This window comes from Macrobrachium nipponense, chromosome 14 (genome assembly GCF_015104395.2).
Source record: "Macrobrachium nipponense isolate FS-2020 chromosome 14, ASM1510439v2, whole genome shotgun sequence".
Lineage (NCBI taxonomy): Eukaryota > Metazoa > Arthropoda > Malacostraca > Decapoda > Palaemonidae > Macrobrachium > Macrobrachium nipponense.
In genome coordinates, this window is record NC_087207.1 from 32665618 (window position 1) to 32690449 (window position 24832).

Here is a 24832-nt window from a genome sequence, read left to right on the forward strand (position 1 = left end):
TGAGATTTTAATTGATTTTCTTGAAGTGAAAGGTGAGATTTTAATTGATTTTCTTGAAGTGAGAGGTGAGATTTTAATTGATTTTCTTGATGTGAAAGGTGAGATTTTAATTGAATTTCTTGAGGTGAAAGACGAGATTTTAATTGATTTTCTTGAAGTGAAAGGTGAGATTTTAATTGATTTTCTTGAAGTGAAATGTGAGATTTTAGTTGATTTTCCTGAGGTGGGAGGTGAGATATTAATTGATTTCTTGAAGTGAAAAGAGAGATTTTAATTGATTTTCTTGAGGTGAAAAGTGAGATTTTAATTGATTTTCTTGAGGTGAAATGTGAGATTTTAATTGATTTTTTGAGGTGAAAGGAGAGATTTTAATTGATTTTTTGAGGTGAAAGGAGAGATTTTAATTGATTTTTTGAGGTGAAAGGAGAGATTTTAATTGATTTTTTGAGGTGAAAGGAGAGATTTTAATTTATTTTCTTGAGGTGAAAAGAGAGATTTTAATTGATTTTCTTGAGGTGAAAGGAGAGATTTTAATCAATTTTCTTGAAGTGAAAGGTGAAATTTTAATTGATTTTCTTGAGGTGAAAGGTGAGATTTTAATTAATTTTCTTGAAGTGAAAGGTGAGATTTCAATTGATTTTCTTGAAGTGAATTGACAGATTTTAATTGATTTTCTGGAAGTGAATTGGGAGATTTTAACTGATTTTCTTGAGGTGAAAGTTCAGATTTTAATTTATTTTCTTGAAGTGAGAGGTGAGATTTTAATTGATTTTCTTGAGGTGAAAGGTGAGATTTTAATTGATTTTCTTGCAGTGAGAGGTGAGATTTTAATTGATTTTCTTGAGGTGAAAGGAAAGATTTTAATTGATTTTCTTGAAGTGAAAGGTGAGATTTTAATTAATTTTCTTGAAGTGAAAGGTGAGATTTTAATTAATTTTCTTGAAGTGAATATTTTAATTGATTTTCTTGAGGTGGAATGTGAGATTTTAATTGATTTTCTTGAGGTGAAAGGTGAGATTTTAATTGATTTTCTTGAGGTGAAAGGAGAGATTTTAACTGATTTTCTTGAGGTGAAAGGTGAGATTCTAATTGATTTTCTTGAAGTGAAAGGAAAGATTTTAATTGATTTTTTTGAGGTGAAAGGTGAGATTTTAATTAATTTTCTTGAAGTGAAAGGAGAAATTATAACTTATTTTCTTGAGGTGAAAGGTGAGATTTTGATTTATTTTCTTGAGGTGAAAGAGATTTTAATTGATTTTTTGAGGTGAAAGGAGAGATTTTAATTGATTTTTTGAGGTGAAAGGAGAGATTTTAATTGATTTTCGTGAGGTGAAAAGAGAGATTTTAATTGATTTTCTTGAGGTGAAAAGTGAGATTTTAATTGATTTTCTTGAGGTGAAAGGAGAGATTTTAATTGATTTTTTGAGGTGAAAGGAGAGATTTTAATTGATTTTTTGAGGTGAAAGGAGAGATTTTAATTGATTTTTTGAGGTGAAAGGTGAGATTTTAATTGATTTTTTTAGGTGAAAGGTGAGATTTTAATTGATTTTCTTGAAGTGAAAGGTGAAATTTTAATTGATTTTCTTGAAGTGAAAGGTGAGATTTTAATTAATTTTCTTTAAGTGAAAGGTGAGATTTTAATTGATTTTCTTGAAGTGAAAGGTGAAATTTTAATTGATTTTCTTGAAGTGAAAGGTGAGATTTTAATTGATTTTCTTGAAGTGAAAGGTGAGATTTTAATTGATTTTCTTGAAGTGAAAGGAGAGATTTTAACTGATTTTCTTGAGGTGAAAGGTGAGATTTTAATTTATTTTCTTGAAGTGAAAGGTGAGATTTTAATTTATTCTCTTGAAGTGAAAGGAGAGATTTTAATTGATCTTCTTGAGGTGAAAGGTAAGAGTTTGATTTTCTTGAGGTGAACTGTGATTTTTCAGCCAGTTTTGTATATTGCATGAAAACAACAGTGCGAGTGTTCAGCTGACTATCAAGAGTACCATCGTGAGATTTTAGTCTATTTTCGTGTCAAAGGTGAAATTTTGATCTATTTTCATGAGGCAAAATATGAGATCTGAATCGATTTTCATGACGTGAAATGTGAAATTTTAGTCTATCTTCACAAGGCGAGATAACATAATAGAGCCAGTCAGTTTCCACGATGTGAAGTGTGAAATTTTAGTGTATTTTCATGAGGGCGAAAAATGACATTTGAGTAGATTTCTTTTTTGTGACGTCAGATTTTAATCTGTTTTCAAGAGGTGAAATATAACAATTTAGTAGACTTTCATAAAATGAAATCTAAAATAAGTATACCTTAGTTTAACCAGACCACTGAGTTGATTAACAGCTGTCCTAGAGCTGCTCGAAGGATTAGATTTTTGTTTACGTGGCTAGGAACCAATTGGTTTAGTTAGCGACGGAACCTACAGTTTATTGTGGGATCCGAACCACATTATATCGAGAATGAATTTCTAATCACTTTAAGTCCTCCGGTTCCTCATTGGCAGCAGCGGGGAGCGAACTCGGGCTACCAGATTGATAGGCGAGTATGCAACCCACTCATCCACTGATGAACTGATGCATTTTAAGATTTTAGGTCATTTTAATTAGGTGAAATGTACGATTTTCATCGATTTTCATTAGTGGAAATGTGAGATTTCTGTTGGCTTCTATATGTGGGGTGTCATGTTCTCTTCTAGTGCGTCCTTTCTGTTGATGCTGTGTTGCTCCGTATTTCAGCGTATTTTGTCTTGAATAAAGAAAGAATTTGATTGGCTCTCCAGTTGTTTAGGAAAAAGGTCTCTACATGTACCTGCACATATATAATATATATATATAATATATATATATATAATATATATATATATATTATTATCTATATATATATATATCTGTGTGTATGTATGTATGTATTATATATATACATATATACAAATTGGAGGCTGGCTCTCATCATTCGGATTGTTGTTCATATCTTCTCCCATTTGCCAACCAATCACAGCGTCCGTGACCTATACTTGGCTGTAGAGTGATAAGTTCAGAATCTACTATTATGCCAACCGATGGAGTTTACATATCGTTTTGAAATCGGTCATATATTCTGCCCGCAGGAAATATTGAAATTTGTCAAAGTTGAGGACAAAATTGCCTTTTATGATATGTATGCACATTACTTTGTCAGGCATACTCGAATACATTCACAGGTAGGTATTTATATGTGCATAAGTCATAACTATGTGCTAGACTAAAGTTTGCAAGATATAACTGGGATAGGGAAAGGTTCCGAAAGAATTATCAGGAGGATAATTGATCCTTTGCACAAAGGTAATAGGGGTGACTTTAAGACCTACTGGAACATAGCGTTATTAACACGTCAGGGAAAGTGTGTGGTAAAATTTTTGTCGAAAATAGGAGACAGACGACAGAAAGATTTACGGCGCAAGAACAGTGTGAACTTCAACAAGAAGAGTGTCGTGTGAATCAAGAGTTTGTTGTTTGTAACGATGCACAGGACACAAATCGATGGAGAAGACTAATTCACAACGGCGACCCCATAAAATGGGTTAAAAGCTGGGAAGAAGAACAGCTGTATGAAGCATATGTGAACCTCCATAGAAGTTAAGAACCTTATGAAGAGATGCGAGAGGTCAGAGAGGAAAAGTTAGTCGTAGTTGTTAAGTTGTGGGATTGACGAGTTTCGAATGGAGTATGGAAGGATTTTTGTGTGCAAATGATAGCGTTGTTGGAAGTGAATGTAAACAGTTGTAAGATTATAAGGTTAACTGGGAACCGAGGAAAAAGTGATGAATTTATATAAGGATCTAGGAAGGCTGGGAACTATAAGTGGTTAATTTACTCAGGTATTTTTGAAGTAAAATTTATGAATGATAGTAAGGTGAAAGGAGAGTAAGTCGAAGAATGGGTGTGTGCAAAGAACTGAGAAGACTCTGAGCGTGTATGGAAACTAAGGTTATAGAATGTATGAAGTGATCTTTGAACCAACTCTATTTTTTTTTATTGAAATAAGTCCGGATGTTGAAGGCAACTGAAAAAAGTTGGAGCTTGGAGGTGAACTACTTGCAGATTATATAAGCATTGAAAAAGAACTGAAAGGTTGGTGAATTTGGAGGCACATAGAGGTGGTTGTACGGTCAATGTAGGTGAAAAACTGGATCAGATTTAGATAATATGATTTGGTCATGCAGAAAGAATTTAGGACTATTAAGTTAATGAAAAGCAAAGATAAACCAAACGAGGAGAGAGAGACCTGGGGAGTTCTGGTTAGAAGGAGTGAAAGATGTATAGGAAAGGAAAGGGCTTGGTATCCAGAAAGCACGAGTGCGCATAGCCAAAAAAAAAAAAAAAAAAAAAAGTTATAAGGTCAATGCGTGTAAAGGCCTTGATTCGCTTCTGATGAGCCTTTCGTGTCAATGCTTGAAGCAACGCATGTTGTTGAAGTTTTCTGCACGGGGTTCGTATACGGTTCAGCAATGAAAAAAATTCTCGGGCATTCCGTTAAGGTGTGAAAGATGTGTATTTCTGGTGATGGAAATTCACTCTCGACTTGGTTCGAAAGTCACGTAAAGCCGTTGGTCCCGTTGTTGAATAACAATTGGTTCCATGCAACGTGAAAGCACCATACAAACAAACAAACAAAAAGGAAAGAATGAAAGTATCAGAGAAAAGGAGTATTTTGATTTGGAAATCATATATAAAGTATATCTAAGATTCTCACATGAAAATAAAAGGGGTAGATAGCAAGACTTTCAACTTTTATAATAAAGTCTTCTTGGTATACTGAAGATGACTTGATAATAATTTATTTTATTTTTATTTGATGATTTCTTATATTCTTAATCCGCCGGACCATTGTGGAGATGCAAATAGTTTATACTATATTACCGAAGTTTTTCATGGTAGTAACTGAAGAAATTTGCCGATGATCTGATTAATACTCTGCCTGATGTTTCAAGTAATTAATTTCAGGTTTTCACGTACAAAGATTTTTTCATCTACTCGTCATCGACACTAACCTCATTACTTTGAATTCTAAAGCATATAATTCCGGTTAACTTGAGCCTTGCAACTTTTAAGTTGTAATAATAATAATAATAATAATAATAATAATAATAATAATAATAATAATAATAATAATAATAATAATAATGCAGGTTTCATTAAAAATAATGGCTATTTCAGCCGCGTTCATTTTGTATAGAAGTTTCCCTATTCTTTTTTCCCTATTCTTTTTACTGACTTCTTTTCAGTAATAAGAATAGAGAAACTTCTATTTAAAATAAACGCGGCAGAAATAGCCGTTATTTTCAATAAAACCTGTATTGATAAAGGTCTTCTTCCAGCATATAATAATAATAATAATAATAATAATAATAATAATAATAATAATAATAATCATAATAATAATCAATAATAATCAATATAATAATAATAATAATAATAATAATATAATTATTATTATTATTATTCTTGTTCTTGTTCTTGTTCTTATTATTATTTTTATATTAATATTATTATTATTATTATTATTATTATTTATTATTATTAATAATAATAATAAATAATAATAATATATTATTATTTATTACATTAGTATATTATTATTATCATGATATGATGGATGATGATGATGATGATAAAATTAAAATTATTAATTTATTTATTATTATTAAACTTAATTTGCTTTAGACTGACTATTTCATCCTCGTATAATGTTACCGTAAAGCAGAATCGTTACTACTTTTTTTTTTGTTACTAAGGATGAGTATCATTATGACCACTCGTTTTCCTCCTCGTGGACAACAGAGGTCCTCCCTCTTGCCTGCTGAGAGAACGTCCCTCTGAAATGGGACCGAAAGCCCGGTGAGATCGGCGTTTCCCTTCCAGGTCCTCCACCTCTCTCTCTGCAACCTTATCCCCCCCCTCCCCCCCACCACACTTGCTACTTCACTACACCTCGCTAATGACCCCGGGGCGAGAGGGCTGGACTGCTACTGTTTGTGTTGGCGAAAAAGAACGAAAGAGAGAGAGAGAGAGAGAGAGAGGGGGGACTGTTACCTTCATGGATGAGCGGCTTTGGCAGGCTGTTAAAGGGAAAAAAAAGGAGGAGGAGAAATGGATGGGTTGTTCTTTTACCAATTATAGTTCTTTGCACACTTCCCTCAGTGTTTTACCCGTTGGAGACGCATGTTGGCAACAGCGGAGAAGTTTGGATGTTTGTTTTTCGCCGTTGATGTTTGTTGGCCCATGGCCGCTGCCGCTGCTGCTACCTGAAGAGGGCAGGAATGGAAAAAGGAGGAACCGGCACCTCCAGGAATTCCCACAGAGGAGAACTTAGCCAGTTATTAAACGGATAATTTGACCTCCCGGTTATTGGGATAGGCCTCATTATAATTGAATCAGATCTGCTACTAGTGGTTAGGCTGCTCTGCGATCTGTTGATTTTTTTTTCCTTTTAATGGTGCTATCACTACCTAGGTTGTTTACCCTTTTGGGAAGTAGCTTTCATTTAGCTCATTGGATACTACCATTAGCTAGGTTGCATAAGCGTCTCCGAAGTAACTTTTATATTTCATTTTGTTCATTTTGCAAATTTTCTATGGTAGGTAGTTGCTAGATTGCACTACGCTTCTACGAGGCAGCTCATATATCTCATTTTGTATTTTTATAATGCAGCGAGTAGCCATTTTGCATGTTTATGATGCAGCTAGTAGCCATTTTGTATGTTTGTGATGCAGCTAGCAGCCATTTTGTATGTTTGTAATGCAGCTAGCAGCCATTTTGCATGTTTATAATGCAGCGAGTAGCCATTTTGCATGTTCATAATGCAGCGAGTAGCCATTTTGCACGTTTATAATGCAGCGAGCAGCCATTTTGCACGTTTATAATGCAGCGAGCAGCCATTTTGCACGTTTATAATGCAGCGAGTAGCCATTTTGCACAACCCTTCTAATCAGTAGCTTTTAAGTTTGATATGCACATCAAGGTTGTATTCACTTAGGATCTTCCTGGTAGCCACATTGAACTGCTCCAGTTGGTGGGCAGCGCCGTCAGTGCACCTCACTCGGTGCAATATAGGCATTACTTAAGGTTCTTTGCAGCTGCAACTACTTTAATTCCTTTTACTGTACCTCCGTTCATATTATCTTTCTACAATCTTACTGGCCACCCTCTCCTAACAATTGTTTCATAGTGCAACTGCGAGGCTCTCCTCCTGTAACACCTTTCAAACCTTTTACTGTCAATTTCCGCTTCAGCGCTGAATGGCCTTAGTTGCCCCAGTGCTTGGCATTATGCCAAAAATCTATATAAATCAAAACATTGAACTGATATTCCCCATAAAAGTTTCCGGGTTCTGTTTTGCAAGAGATTGTCACAAGTTTAAATAGCTGTGGTTGAGCATTAAAATAAGGAGTCTTTTTCCAGATAGTGACCCCCAACAGAGTTCGGGGAAAGCTATCTAAGGACTAGAATTTCTTGGGGGTTATTATCTTCATAATATTTACATTATCTTCATAATATTTACAGTCTTTTGTTAATGTTTTTTACGGTCATCCTCAACGGGCTAGTGTTAAACACGCCGCATAGGTGGATACATACCGGGTCACTATCTAGGACAGATCCGAAAAACGCATATTTTTCATTCTGATATCAGTTATTTTTGGGGAAATAATTTTAACGCTTTACTTTATTTTCGTAAATGAATCTGCATCAGTGACCCAGGATGCCATGATTTCAGATAACTCCGTATTACCTAATTACCTAATCAGTTTAAATATCTCAGCTGTATCATGAGAACTAGAAATTTACTGACTCGCCTTTCAAGTAATGACAAAGCGGTGTTTTAAAAATGGACTTGTTGCGTAATTAAGGACACGTGGAAGATTAAATATTCAGGGGAAGTCGAACAATACATTGTCCTGTGAAGTGGAAATTCCGAGTTGATGCCTTTCTATTTCTACTCACTTCATTTCCTTTTGAGGACAGATCTTGAAACTAACAAGTTTCAGGTTAGCCGATCTGCTTACCTATCTATAGTCATAATTCTTGAAAGGCTAACCACTGCACCATTTTAAACACTATGCATGTGAATGGTCCGTTTTTCAAAAAGAACAACACAGGTCCACGATCGCACTTTCGAATACCTGAGAATGTATCAGTAGGTATAATTTCAGGTGCATTTATATATCTTTATGCGTAATCATCCAAATGAATTTAATTCTTCAGCAAAAACCATTTTTAAGTGTCAGGGTTGTCATGACTAGCAAGAGGAGTCGGTTCATTTTCAGTTGTCATGATACGACTGAGGTTGATGTAGACAGCTTACTTATATCTTTCTCATTTATTTATAAGTAAATAAATAAACGTTAGTATTCTTTGCAAAATTCTGAATTTTCAACTAAAAACCATCCCTTGGTATCCGTGCTGTCAGCTTTAGAAAGGTATGAATGTTAAAAGAATGGTATCTATTAGATTATCTAATAGAATTGTAAAAGCATGCTATCTATTAGATTATCTAATAGATAAGATACAGGTAAATAAAGCAGATATTATACAAAGATCAAATATTTAGTGACTCATTAACTGGAATTGCTGAATATCTAATTTCTAAGATCAATGCCGGAGTAGTTATCAATGTCAGCTATAGATACCAAATAAATTCTCAAAATTGGCTAGTTTCTTTACTCATTGGACTCATAAAGGCGGATTAAAGGTGGGAACTTGGAAGCAAATTGCATATCAAGAAGTCGAAAGCACTAAAAGCTCTTGAGGCAGCTGCATTGCTATTCCGGGTCGACTCCCTTTGTCTTTAGATAGGAGTAATAAAGAACACCGAGCACAGGCCCCCAAGTTATTTGTTAGTAAGGACAGTTCGACGCTTAACAAGATAAGAAATCCACTCTAACATTCATTGCCCTTTTATGTTTACTACCGGTTATTTTAGAAAGCATTCTGGTCTCCTCTGCGGTTCATTTGTTCCTGCAGAAGAACAGGGAGGAAGGTCCCGTTTTAATTCAGGTTTCAAATCGAATGGCATTTTGTTTCTTGTAATTGTCTCCTACCTGGCTGCTTCCACTTGTTTTGATATTCACTGCACGGTTGAGTCGCCTGGTGGCTGCTCTCTAGGTTGTTTACTGTTTAAATGGTCTATGTACATGCACTCTTTTAGCATACTTGCTCTTTTGTCATCTCTGTGGTAATATAATTTTCCAACTGTGTTTGAGTTGATTTAATTTCCACAGTGTTTTGGCATTATGCCAAGCACTGGGGCAACTAAGGCCATTCAGCGCTGAAACGGAAATTGACATTAAAAGGTTTGAAAGGTGTAATAGGAGGAAAACCTCTCAGTTGCGCTATGAAACAATTGTTAGGAGAGGGTGGACTATAAAATTGATGAAAGAGAATAGGAACGGAAGTACAGTAAAAGGAATGAAAGTAGTTGCAGCTAGGGGCAGAAGGGACGCTGCAAAGAATCTTAAGCAATGCCTACATTGCACCGAATGAGATGCACTGACAGCACTACCCCCTACGCGTTCCATCTGTTTTGTTATCAATTTATGTTCCATGATCAGAGATACTTTATTGTAGTTGGAAAATGGACATAAAAGTGGGAGGGAGACGGTGTTATTTGGCAAACAAACCACCTCATAAAACTAAGAAAAATATGATAATTTCATATTTCTATAGTATTAACGAAGTCCGTGAAGTGTTTTATTCTTAATATATAACCGATGATTTCCATTCAAATGATCCAGTCAAAACATTTGAGTTATCTGTACAATATCAATATCTACAATGAGACATCTTTCCATGTCAAAATCAACCAGAATGAAATTTGACCCCACTCTAATTATATATATATATATATATATATATATATATATATATATATATAGTATATATATATATATATATATATATATATATATATATATATATATATATACATGTATCAGTAATTGGACGGCTACTTGGAAATCTTAGCTTAATGATAAATAATATTGCCAAGACCAGGAAGAACATATATTAATATACATCATCAGGCTGAAACCTTGACAAGGATGAGAAATCAATGAAATTACAATAAAATCAATTGTCTTACTAAAATCTTCTGTAAAAATCCTAACAAAACGGAAAACGAACAGCAGTCACATACTAACAAATTAATCACAAATTACGAAAAAAATAAAACTCAAAAAATAAATATAAGGTGAAATGTAAACAAGATACCACACCCAAAGTAAAATGGCTGACGACCCACTTGTGTACCTACTATGAAATCACATAATAGCTAGTTGAACAACGGACGAGTTCCTGTTCAGTTCCAGTTTCATCCTCTTAAAGAATGTAGTTCTTCCTGGTCTTAGCAATATTATTTATCATTTAGCTATATATACATATATATACTATATATATGTGTTTTAATATATATATATATATATATATATATATATATATATATATATATGTATATATATATATATATATATATATATATATATATATATATGTATATATATATAATGTGTGTGTGTGTGTGTGTGTGTGTGCTACGACAAAACTCCATCAACTGAGTTCTAGACGCTTCCGGAATTCAGTCACTTCCACCCCAAATGAGTAACCATTGAACTGCTGACTGAGCTCCCTGATCGCCTCGTCTAATGTAAGAAACACCTGCGGCAAACGCTTATCGATGATTAGACTGATCGACGTGATATTGACAGGTGTCGATTGAAGATTGGCGTTCCAAAATACACTGCAGTGATGCTGGTGTATGTTTTTGAAAAGTTCACCAATCAATTATACACGAAAAAGGTGTATTACAGAAGTTTCAGATTTATTCATTTCTGTTTTTACTTTATTCAGGAAAAGTGTTTGTCATTTTTGATGAAGACTTATAGAAGTGGGGATGCTCTGTTTAATTGCTTCGTTAAGGTACTAGTCTTATGAAAGATAATTTTAGTATCCTTATCTTTAACGGATTTTTCAATGTATACACAAATGAAACTCCTCATGGTTACATAGCATTAAAACGAATATATACAAATCCCTTTTATGATACAATAGAAAGATAATTTTAGTATTTTTATCTTGAACGGATTATTCAATGTATATAAATGAAACTCTGCATAGTTACATAGCATTAAAACGAATACATATAAATCCCTTTACTGATACAATTCAAACATATGAAGCGTTTCCTTGTGGAATATTGTTACATCTGCTCTTATTATTTCGGTGGTAATAGTCATGAGATTTTTTTTTTTTACAAAAACCAGGTCATTGATCGCAGTAGTTACAGTGGTTGTATTGATTGCTATTAGTCATTTTTTTTCATTATTATTTCTTACCAATAATTATTGATATTAGCCAGGCATTAGTATCCATGATTAGACCTCATCTTTTCAGTAAGCAGTGCCCTCCCCCCACCCCCAACCAGCCCCTGCGAAAATCCCCTTAGAAGAATTCCTGTGATTATCAAAGGTTTTTTTTTTTCCTGCTTATCAGCACAATTAGGTGACGCGCCACGTATTACAAATATATATATATATATATATATATATATATATATATATATATATATATATATGTGTGTGTGTGTGTGTGTGTGTGTGTGTGTGGTGTGTGTGTGTGTGTGTATCCATACATACATTATCCTATGAAATGCATGGTGCATATAGATATATATATATATATATATATATATATATATATATATATATATATATATATATATATATATATACACCATACATTTCATAGGAGATATATATATATATATATATATATATATATAGATAATTAGATAGATAGATAGATAGAATAGATAGGAGAGAGATGGAGAGATGAGAGAGAAGAGTAGAGAGAGAGAGAGAGAGTAACATAACCATTGGTAGTAACAGAGAAATGCTAGACAACAAAGATAGGCATTTAAACAAGAAAACGATAGTGATTTTTATATAACTGGTAAAAGAGTTGAGAACAGTTGATGTATTTCCTCGCTACCAAATACATGTTCATTTCCCAGCATGATTAGAGTGGATAAAATCGGTTGGCCGACGAAACTATAGTACCAGTAATTTACTTCTACCTTTGTAACTCCCTGATTTCTAAAAATGATCTGAAGAATGGTTAGAGGAATTCATTATCGTTTTAATATTAGTTTTCTGTAAAAGTAAACTATTGATGTGGCTTTGTCTGTCCGTACACACTTCTTCTGTCCGCACTCATTGAGATCGTCCATCTTCCAGTCATCAAGCATACGAAATTGCAGCCCTCTAACCTCAATAGACTTTACTTTATTTATGGTTAAAGTTAGCCATGCTCGTGTGTCTGGCACGGCTATAGGTACCAACTACATAGGCCACTTATGGCATTGGCTGAAAGTTTCATGGGCCGCAGCTGAGAGTTTTATACAGCATTATATATATGCTGTATAGAAAATTCGATTGTACTTGTTTCTGTCGAACCTTAAATCAAACGATTTACTTTATCTCAAAGCATCAGTCAAGAGGATACCTCAACGTCAGTATTTCCCACATGAACATTCAGTCATCCATTCGAAGCCTCTCTCTCTTTTCCCCTCTCACTCTCTTTATCTCTCTCCGTCTGAACCCAGCAGAGCATTGTCAAGATTATTATGAAGAAACCAGGATGACTCGAACAGTGAGGAGGAGGCCGTGGGAGAAATTCTTCGACAAGGTAGCAAACGTCGAGAATCTGCTTTTTTTTTTTTTAGCATTTTATTGTTTATTCCTAGACGTGTTTTTTGCTGGGCAGTCCATATTCACAACCGTATTAGAGACATGTCCCCTGCAAACATATGTCATTCCTTACGTTGGTGCTGCTGCTCCTGCTGCTGCTGTTGCTGTTGTTGTTGTAGTAGTCGACCGAGGTGGCCTTATGCCATCACGGACTCAGACTCCAGAGAAGCCCGGAAAACATCACTGTCGTTCGCAAAGCGGACGAGACAAATCGACATTTTTGATATGTCAAAACGAGCGACTCGAATGGAACCAGAGACCGAAGATGTTTCATTCCTAAAAAGCGGTTATTTGTCACTGAAATTAAAATAAAAAGCCACGATGTTTGTTCCTTTGTGCGTCCTCTTTCAATGTCGAATAGTCCGACCCGAAAAACATTGAAGTGACAACACGAGGACGGAAAGTCATGTACGCTGTCTTCTGGACGTCTTTGTAGTTTGCTCCCGAATTGCATCATCGAGACGGCGGCGGGGGGAGATAATGGGCCTTAGGGCATTGCACTCTCGTGTCGAGGACACAGAGTGAAGGGCATTAGAATACCCGAGGTCTCAAGTCAATAACTTTTCGCAGCCAGAGCAAACAAGTGGCAAGAATGCGCTTCTGAGGACTGACTCGAGTCGCCGCGGAGAGGAGGCTACTGACAGTCTCCAAGCTTGTTACCCGATTACCTACAGACGGATAGCTACTACATGAACCTTTTGCTCCAATGGTATCCAAATAGACGACGTGTCGAGACAAATCAGCTCCTCTGTTCAGTTGTTGGTGGTTGTCGCTGATGGTACTAAGTCCTGCATCGGTAAAAACAACGAGGCCTCTTTATCACGGCAACAATAGCGGCGGACTCTTACTATAGGTTTGTATGATGGGATGACTGTCAAGTGACAGACAGAGATGTCCCGTTAGATGGCCTTCGATTACAGATACCGTCAGTCAGCTCGTTTTTTCTCGGGAGAACCTGGAAATTCAAAGGCAACGTAGAGGAGGTTCATCCTCGGAACGCCAGCTTCCAGTTTTCGATAGCATCAATCAAAGCTGATGATTCTGGTGCGTCTGTGTTCTCCTAAGTAAAGGCATGTCTTCATTCTCTCTCGTTCTTTCTCTCTCTTATCTCTTTCTCCCTCTTTCCTGGTCCAGATATCTTATAGGAGTCTCTTCGGCCGCACTATTTAACATTCGGGTCCACGGCAGAGGTGGAGCCGAAGACCCGTCCCTAATTTCGGCGAATAAAGGACGTATACATAACCTCCCCCTCCTCCCCCCACCCCGCACCCCTTGACACACACTCCTCCGGGGTTCGTACGTATCGGGATAAACGCCATTTAATGGATTCTGTTTGGCTACGATTGCATTCTTTGAAAATGAAACCCGCAATTACATTTCACGAAATCGGCAATTACATTTTTGAGCATCGGTTGTTATTTTTCTTTTTTTCTCTCAAAAAGAATAAGAAAAAGTGGGGGTGGGGGTGGAGGTGAGGGAGGAGGAGGAGGAGGAGGAACCTCAAAGGCGTTGTAACCCTCTAGCATTGGAGAGCTCAATTAATAGCCCGCTGTGAGAAGGTCAGGTTCGCCTCACTAGAGGGCGTAGGAAATTCGCTCTTAATTCAACCAAACATAGGGCTTACAATTCTTAGTTTCGGCGTAGAGCGGCTAGCGTCCTTACTCGGGGAAACTTGTATGCTAAATGAAGCTAAATGGTGGACAAAAAATGTTGCTCCTCGCAAATCTCTCTCTCTCTCTCTCTCTCTCTCTCTCTCTCTCTCTCTCTCTCTCTCTCTTCCATTGTTAGTTTTCTCTTGTAAATATATTTCACTTTATGTAAGGTGCGCTCTTGCCAGTGGTGTTTTGCTAATTTTGAGTCGAGAAGTTTCGAAAGGGCCAAAACCAAAACATCAAAGTTGGAGGTTGTAATGAACTATTTCAGCGGCCAGTGGATGAGATGTACTATTGCTCTTATCGTCAAGACTAGATGAAGAATATTTTTTATAAATCATAGGTATAAAATCCAAGCAGAATGCACAGATAACGGTCCACCAAGAAAAAAAGTAGTCTTCGGGAATAGCCTTGTGCGTGTAGTTAGTCAACTTGTTTGCTGTGCGCGTGCGTGAAAAGAGAGCTTCGGAAATCACACCATGCAAAGTTCATGAAGTTTGTATACATAGAAAAAAAATGTGCTATAGAAGCTTACTAACTTAATACACGTTGTAAGCAACTGATGAAACGAGAAAATGACCTTGGGATAGTCTTCAACAGTCTCCCCCCTACCCCCACCACCAAATAGGTCTCAAGGTATTCCGACTAACCAGTACGATCGGTGGTCATCCTTCCTCTCGCCACCCCCCCCCCCCCCCACCCCCCCTGCTCCAACCCCCATACGCTCCCAGCCCTGTCTCCGACTGCTAAAAATTACATTACCCCATTACCTTTTCATGAACCTCCCAACCCCCCCCCCCCCCCCCCCCCCACCCACCTACCTTATCGTAGGTTATTCAATTTATGCTATTTCCATCCAAGATGCCGTGAGTTGCCTTAACTCCGGTAATACAGGTTAGCTTAGAAAATGGGAGGGTTTACCAAACACTGTGCTGCTGCTGCTCTCTCTCTCCTCTCTCTCTCTCTCTCTTCTCTCTCTCTCTCTCTCTCTCTATATATATATTATATATATATATATATAATTTTACTGTCTTTTAACTGTATTGCCTTAATGGATTAAAATACTGATACTGACAAAGTTTGCAAAATTTGGATCTCTCTCTCTCTCTCTCTCTCTCTCTCTCTCTCTCTCTCTCTCTCTCTCTCGTTGGTTTATTTTGGTCTAGTGCTTTGTCTGCGAATAAAAAAAAAACAAAAAAAGAAAACTGTCTTAACTTCTCAGGTGGTAGTATCTCGATGTTATGAATAATATCTCTCTCTCTCTCTCTCTCTCTCTCTCTCTCTCTCTCTCTGTAAGTGTCTTAATTCAGTGCATTGACTGTGAAGATTATATATATAAAAAAAAACACTACAGCTCTGGGAGAAGAAGAAGCGCATGAAATAAAAAAAATCAGAAAAAGAAAAAAAGGAAAATAATAAGGAAAGAAAATCTGAGAAGCGTCTCAGGACATATAATTTTCGCCGACGGTTGAAATTTACGTAGAAATCGGTCTCAAGTGTAGCTCTGATCTCAGGGGCCGGTGTCTTTATCATTGAAATCCTTCGTTCTTCATTGCACAGTTCTTACACATAAATACCAGTCTGGAAATTACCTTAATTATATATTCAGAGCGCATCGAACACTCGGCCTCCAATGGCAAGGCTCTCTCTCTCTCTCTCTCTCTCTCTCTCTCTCTCTCTCTCTCTCTCTCTCATTCACGCTTCAGTGCGATGGCTTCTCTTGTTCCTCTCTCCCGATATTTATTTTCTCTTTCCTGTTCGGACTTCCTTGAGGTGGCTGCTTTTGTTTCGTTCTTTCGATATTAATTTGCGTATTTTATTGTTTCATATTTTTTTCGTTTTCGCCAGGCTATCAGTATCACTCTTGTTTTTTCCCAGCTCATTTAAAGACATTTTCGTTTCACGTTGTACTGTTTTTGTCTTTTTTGTTTTACTTTCATTAGTCAGCAACTACGGCCCCCCATCTCTCTCTCTCTCTCTCTCTCTCTCTCTCTCTCTCTCTCTCTCGTTTGACATATATAGATGAACAAACTTATCCATTTATGTTCGTCTGCAATTTTCTTGCATAAGCTTTTTGTCAGTAATATCTCAATGAAAGCCAATTTCCACTTAATCGTTTCGTCGTTGCATGACCTCATTTTTCAAAAAAAAGAAAAAAAATAAGGATATATCGGTTTCCTTCTCCCCGACCTTCTTACCATCCCTGCCTTCCATCGGACTTCTGGTTTCCTCTTCATTGCATCTTATCTTTCAGATCTTTCTGCCCAACATCAACATCATTTCCCCCCTTCTTTCATAGTCTCCTTTCTCTAACATTTGTGCTGTTGGTTCAATTGTTTAGTTCATGCCGGCTTTATGGTAAGGTGTTAAGGTGAGTAGGAGGCCTGGAGACTTCCGAATCGATAGAATCATCCCCTTTTGTAGTTAATTTAGTATAATTAATATTAAATAATGTTTATTTTTCTTTTTATTTGTTTTACCTATCTCCATCTTTCTCACATGTCAAGCTCCGCGTACCTGAATCGTGTGAGATACAATCCGGCCTTATGCCAGTACGGGCTCCGTCTCCCAAGAGGAGCCCTTCAATCAGTGACAGCAGATCTACATAAGCACTGCAGCAGAAACCAAGATTGCAAATAAAACCTTTATGGCTTCGATAAAGTCAAACCCTGAGTTGATGCTGCGTCAGTGGGCAGACTCCCAGCGCCTCTTCGCAGTTTCCCGTTTCTTTCCGTTTCTGTTCTTGATGCCATATTTTGTTGTTGTTGCAGTGTTTTCCCTCGTTTTGTTTTGCACCTTAATGGAGTTCCCTTTCTTCATCAGTTTGCTTCTAATCATCTGCCTTTCTAGACGGGTTCTGGAGCTTCGTTAGCGGCAATCGCTAGAGTAAAACGCAATGCGTGACCATATATTCTTTTTATCTGTCCTTAACGGAGATAAATTGGCCGGCGTCCCGCCTTGGATCATTCGCTCTCATTACTGGCCGTTATGAATTTTAAGTTAAATGACGAAACGTACCCTGGGTCGAGCTTAGGGGCGGTTGGTCTCGTTTTAGGGGTCGAGACTTGCTGACTCGATTCTCTCTTATATTACCTACTATATCTTTGGCGGTAAGGGTGCATCTGAGAAACATACATACATACATACATACCTTTTGTTAATCCTGTAATGTCCTTTTGTATATGACTACCTGTGCTGTGTTTTTCTTTGTTCTGATCAGTCTTGCCATAAGTATAGGGTCGTTAAGACCAAAAGATCTTGGTAGTTCTCGCTTTTTCATTTTCCTCCGTGGCATTTCCTTTATTTATACATACATATGTTTATATGTATATACGTATATGTATATGCACATTTGTACATACATATATATGAATATATATGTATATATATGTATATAAGGTGGTGATTTTCTCTGTATGTATGCATAAAACAGATAGATTATTGGAGAGAGAGAGAGAGAACGAGCTCCAAGTGCTAATTCCGAAGGTAGGAATGACAATATAGCCCCTTTTTTTTGTACTAGACTCTTGCCCATTGTGATGCAAATGGGCCCCCGGTCGGCTGGCAAGCGCCCCCCCCCCCCCCCCCCCTCTCTCTCTCTCTCTTGCTGGTAAAAAGAGAGAGAGAGAGAGAGAGAGACTGGTTTTCATTTCATTATCTTCTCGGCATAATGCCCTCCACAGTCTTTCTTCCCCTCTTTAATTTTGCTTTCCGAGTTTGTTAACGCTGATTGCGTAAGTACTCGAAACGGTGGATGGAATTGGCTCTGTGGCTTGGATGTAATCGTAGTGGCATTAGCGGCAGTATAGCCTACATTTCGTGGTCTACGTAATGACACTTCATCGAACCTCCCACCATCACCATAGATTTCCTAACTCGGATTCGTATTATAAATGTTATTTGGTGTTTTGAGTTGTTATTGTTATTCTTTTGCTGCTATTTTCGCTCTTGTTTTCCATCTTTATTTATTCACTTAGGGACATTTTTCTCCTCCTCGCCTCCTCGGATGGTATATCGCAAGCATGTGCTCTTTCAGTCTTTTGACATTTGCACGCTTATTCATTTTATTCAATAATAATAATAATAATAATAATAATCAGACCCTATCTCAGTGTACTATCTATATATATATATCCTATATATATATATATATATATATATATATATATATATACATATATAGTTATATATATATATATATATATATATCTATTATATATATATATATATATATATATATATATTGTACAGGGTGACCATAAAGTCCCAGTACCATTGTAATAAATAAATACTTGTAATGGTACTGGGACTTTATGGACACCCTGTATAACATTAAAACTACGCGAAGAAAATCATAAGGTGGGAAAAAGAAAATATGAATATTTTGATGTAACTGAAACGGCGGTCTACTTTTATGACGATGATAATACTATTGTAATTATTGATATATTATAATTTTTACAGAAGATTTTTTTTTTCAATTCCTGTGTTTTCTTGAATCGACTTCAGTAGGTTATGTCAGTAAGAAGGACGATTTGCTGGATAATGGAAATCTTTAAAGGATATTTTTCATTCCTGGGATCCTTAGTCAACTCACCCGCATATTTCTAGTAGGTCTTATTCACATGCTTAGTTTTAATTTTGGAGAAGAGAAGGTATTGACTATCCTTTGACGAGGAGGATAGACGGTGTTTTAATGCTGAATAGAAAACTAATTGACATCTCAGTCCTTCTACCTTTCCTGTTAACTCAAATCTTTAAGTTTTAGGTCTGACAAAGAAGAATAATAGATGACATTGTATGTTGATGAACGAGGAGTTAAAATCCGAAACCTTTAAAAACGCTTCAAGTCGTGTCAGCCTCCTCCAAAACCACGAGGAAGGCCATTTAAAAACGCTATTTAATGACGAGACGAAATCATTTCTCAAGGAATCCGAACAGAACTTTTCGGAATGAAGACAACGCGATCTGGAAGAGACTTCCTAAGCGCATTCGGACACAAGGTAGAGTAATCAGGCGTCGGGCAAATGAGGTTTGAGAATAATCGTCTTGACAATCAGATTTTGATGAGAGTCCCTGCACCGGAGAGAGACCCTTAATGACGATTGTCATAGAGTCTATATTACTGAGAGTGCCCTGCGTCAACTGTTCGGTTTCTTTTGAATGCCGACCTCGGTTGATTATAGCCTTTATATAAATTGGACGTAGGTGCTATTTTAGCTCGTATTTTATAGTTTAATCCCGGGTATTCTTCGTCACAATGGACGAGCAGCGTCATCCCGATAGTTTGAAGAGGAAAATCAAATTCCATTAAGAAAAAATCGGACTGATTAGAGACCAGCATCTCTCCGCGTGAGAAAAAGAGATAGAGACGTGGCATCATCGGCATCATGAGATGGCGGGATGAGAATATTACAAGGACAAAGAGAGGCGATGAGATTAAGAATGAAGGAGAATTATAATGCAATCCAATAAGTATACACACACGCACACACACACATACAAATATCATATATTATAATATATATATGCTTATATATATATATATATGATTATTAATATATATATATATATATATATATCTATATATATATATATATTCGATATATATATATATTATATATATATTATTTATATTAATATATATATGTAAATATATATATATATATATAATATATATATATATTATATATATATAATCTTAACCAAAGCAAAATAAGATATACATATATATGTCTGTTTGACAGTTTCTTAAATCATCAACTACTGTGCAACTGCTGCGTTCCATAGTCAGGTAATCTGGTCGAAATCCTTAGCAGTTTTTCTCTTACATTTGCCGTTTCAATTCAGTTCAACAGTTATTGAAATTAGTGATTTCCATCCTATTTTGAAAAAAAAAAAACCAAGTTTCCACTATAAAATCTGCTTGAAAGTAAGACGTGTTTTCTTTAGATGTCAAATTATTTTCTTCCTCTTAGTTATTTGTGCTTTATATCGTTGGCATTTGGAATTTTGCTCAACTATTTGAGCTTAGCGGTGCCTTGTACCTCTCCTCTTGATTACCGACTGCTTTTGGTTGCAAGAGCCCGTGCTGGCATCTAACAAAAACTACTATTCTGGAAGATACTTATTCAAAAATATTTTCTGTGAACGGACACACCTCTTTCCATGCTATATGAATCTTTTTTTTTTCTGTCTCTCTCTCAGCTGCTATGCAGTTTATCTCTGCTCTACAGGTAGCGTTTCGAAATTGTTCCGTTGAGCTCAAGGAAACCCCTTATCCCCCTACCCCCATCCCTCCGCCCCATAGTAACGCACGTCAGGTCACCTATTCCCACAATTAGTCAGGGAAAATCCCTAATCCTTGCATTGCACGGTTCAGTGACTGTTTATTATCCTCAGCTACCAAGCTTTCAAATTGTTCTTCCGTCTTTTTTTTTATCAGACATGTTCAGTTTTTAAAGGCGCCCTATCTCTCTCTATCTTTTCAATCTCTCTCGTCTCTCGAACTCTCTCTCTCTCTCTCTCTCTCTTTCTCTCTCTCTCTCTCTCATTCGGTATTTGAATTACTGAAGAGAAAAGACAAATAAATAAATAGTCTCTCTCTCTCTCTCTCTCTCTCTCTCTCTCTCTCTCTCTCTCTCTCTCTCTCTCTCTCTCTCTCTTTCGGTATTTGAATTACAGAGAAAAGAAAAATAAATACATATACTCTCTCTCTCTCTCTCTCTCTCTCTCTCTCTCTCTCTCTCTCTGGACCGAGTAAGGACATTGGGTTGCTCTTCCAATTGTCCTTCCCATATGAGTCATGGACACAGACACGAAATCCTCCCAGATCTGCGACGCCAGAAAAACAAGGTGCTCACGAGAGGCAGGCAGAAGGGAAATGGAAGATGCTGTGAACTCGTTACGTCGCCTGGGAACTAATAAATGGAACTGGGCAGTGTAACGAATCCAAAAAAAAAGAAACACGACGCGAGAGAGGTTTTATCAGTACTTGAAGAAGAGGAACTGGTGAGCCTTTGACCAGCTAAGTGTGACGCCATCCCATTCTGCCAAACGGTTTTCCGCAGTAATTAGAACGTGACTGAACGAACGTCCGCGTAATTTCCCCCCGGATTGAAACTCGAAATCTTTGATTGGACTCGAAGTCGAATGAAAGAAAAATAAAGGAGGAAACGATCAGAATGACCGTAAAACGGCCATTTAGCGATTTCTCGCATCAAATAAGGGGGAAAGTTAGAACGAAATAGAAAAATGTATTTCTATTATATATTTTTTCGTTACAATAATTGTTCTCCGCGTTGAGACGGTATTACAACTAGTTTCGGCTCAGTGATCATTTATATAATGACATAACCGTCAGAAAAGTTAAGGTCGTCAAGACAGCTGGTGAAAACATTTTCGCTCTTATAGAGTCTACACGGTATTACATTTTTTTCCTTATTCTTTTTTTGTTGTTTATTACAGGTAATAAACCTGCAATCACATGCGCTCGAATGCACACATGAATGTACAGTGGTTCCAGTTTACGCTTAGTTGGGCTGGTTTGTGAAACTACGGACCTTGCAAACAAGAACCGAATGCTGTATTCCTTCGGTCCTTTCGTGGTTTCTTAGAACCCTGTGGATCCCCCCTCTCATCGGCCTTTTAATTTTATCAAATTCTGAAGGCCTGGAAGATCTGGAATTCCATTAGATGGAAATAAATCAGTGGGCATTGAGGGAAAACAACTAAGAAATGTATAGTAGGAAATATAATAAATTTTATAGCAGACAATAATAGTTTTTGAAAAATAGTTGAAATTAGAAGATTTGAAATGGGAGCAGGATTGCTGAAAATGAATCGGTAATGACCCAAGTGAAATCAGAATAAAAGTATTGAGAGATTCGCTAATGGAGATCGTTACCATATTTGTAGAGAAGAGATTGACATTGAACAAAAATATTGGATTGCTATAGATTCCTATTCAAAATGCTCGATAATTTTAGTATGAGAGAGAGAGAGAGAGAGAGAGAGAGAGAGAGAGAGAGAGAGAGAGAGAGAGAGAGAGAGAGAGAGAATTCTCCTGTCAAATTCAGATCATCAATTAATTTTCATTCGGAAGTAGGTATTAAGCCCGTGTTTTTCGTTTGTTGTAAAATCGTACTTCATTTTAAATTCCTTTATTTTTCCAAGAAATTTATTTCTGTAACTAATCACTTTTAAAGCATCTGTTTTTATTTGCGTGTGATCATTTCATTATAACTTTTTGTGAAAAAATTGTCAGTGGCAATTCTGTGTATAAGAAAGGAATGCTTCTTTACGCCTCCCGAAGCAGAGCATCTGGGAAACTTGAAGGGTTGTGGACATGTACCCGTTGAACTCAAAAAAGAGAGAGAGAGAGAGAGAGAGAGAGAGAGAGAGAGAGAGAGAGAGAGAGAGAGAGAGAGAGGTAAAATAAGATTTGTATTAAGCAAGCCGTTATTATACCGCACTGTGTTTTGTGGTCTTCGACTTTGACTTCTGTCTCAGTAGTACAATGGAGAGACCTTACCTTACAGACCTTACATCTTGTTCGGGTTGCCCCAGGTCCCTCAGTGTGAGGCACCTCTAATGTCTACCAGAGAGTTGCTAGTACATCTTCCGGTATATTTTGCATCTTCCAATCTTGGATGGTCTGGGATGCAGTTTAGATATTTGTCGAGCTTATTCTTAAACACATCTACGCTCACTCCTGATATATTCCTCAGATGAGCTGGCAACGCATTGGAATAGACGCTGCATTATCGCTGCTGGTGCGTAGTGGATTAATGTCCTGTGTGCTTTCCCTTATTTTTCCTGGTATAGTTTGGGCACTATTAATCTACCTCTGCTTGCTCTTTCTGATATTTTTAGTTCCATGATATTTTCTGCTATTCCTTCTATCTGTTTCCATGCCTGAATTATCATGTAGCGTTCTCTTCTCCTTTCTAGGACTATATAATTTTAAGAATTGTAGTCTTTCCCAGTAGTCTAGGTCCTTAACTTCTTCTATTCTAGCTGTAAAGGACCTTTGTAACACTCTCTATTTGTGCAATATCCTTTTGATAGTGTGGGTACCATATCATATTGCAATATTCAAGTGGACTACGAACATATGTTTTATAAAGCATAATCATGTGTTCAGCTTTTCTTGTTTTGAAGTGCCGTAACAACATTCCCATTTTTGCTTTACATTTTGCCAACAGAGTTGCTATTTGATCATTGCATAACATGTTTCCTATTCATCATCACACCAAGGTCTTTAACTGCTTCCTTATTTGTGATGGTCTCATTATTAGGTCCCTTATATGCATATAGCTTTCTTTCTCTGTCTCCATATTTATTGATTCAAATTTATCAGAGTTAAATACCATCCTATTTACCTCTGCCCAATCATATACTTTGTTAAGGTCTCTTTGTAGAGCGTTTCCTATCTTCATCACAAGTAATTTCTCTACTTATTCTTGTGTCATCTGCGAAACTACTCACTACCGAATCCTTCACATTATTGTCTATGTCTTCAATCATAATAACAAACAGTATTGCAGCTAACACCGTACCTTGCGGCACACCGGATATTACCTTGACTTCATCCGATTTCTCGTCGTTTGCCAATAACTATCTGTTTTCTGTTGTGTAAAAATTCTTTTAACCATCTTCCTACTTTATCCACGATATTGTGGTCTACTTTATCAAAAGCTTTTGCAAAGTCTAAATAAACCACATCTGTTTCATTTCCGCTTTTCATATTTTTGATATGTTCTCACGGTGGACTAACAGTTGGGTTTGTGTACTTTTTCCGGGTACGAAACCATGTTGTCCTTTATTAAACAAATTATTTTTTATTAAATGTTTCATAATATTTTTTCTTCATTACCCTTTCATACACTTTCATAATATGTGATGTTAGACTCCCACAGGCTATAATTACTTGCCTCTAGTCTTGATCCACTTTTGAAAGTAGGGGTAATATATGCTAATTTGTGCTCATCATAAATCTTGCCTGTATCTACACTTTGTCTTAATAATATTGCAAGTGGCTTTGCGATAGAATGAACTACTTTCTTTAACAAAATAGCAGGAATTCCATCAGGCCCTGCAGCAGCTCCATTTTTAATTTCATTAATAGCCTGCACAATATCAGCTTCATTAATATCTATGTCAGCTAAATATTCACCTATTTTCATCCTTACTTCTATATCATTATCTTCATTATCTATTCTAGGGGTGAATTCTCTCTTATGATCGTTCTGTCAGTATGTTGCAAATTTCCTTTTTTTCATTCGTTAATCTCCCTTCAATTCTCAGAGGGCCTATTTCTATTCTTCTTTTATTCATCTTCTTCGCATATGAGTATAATAGCTTGGGGGTTTTTGCTTGATATTTAATAGGGTTTTTTCT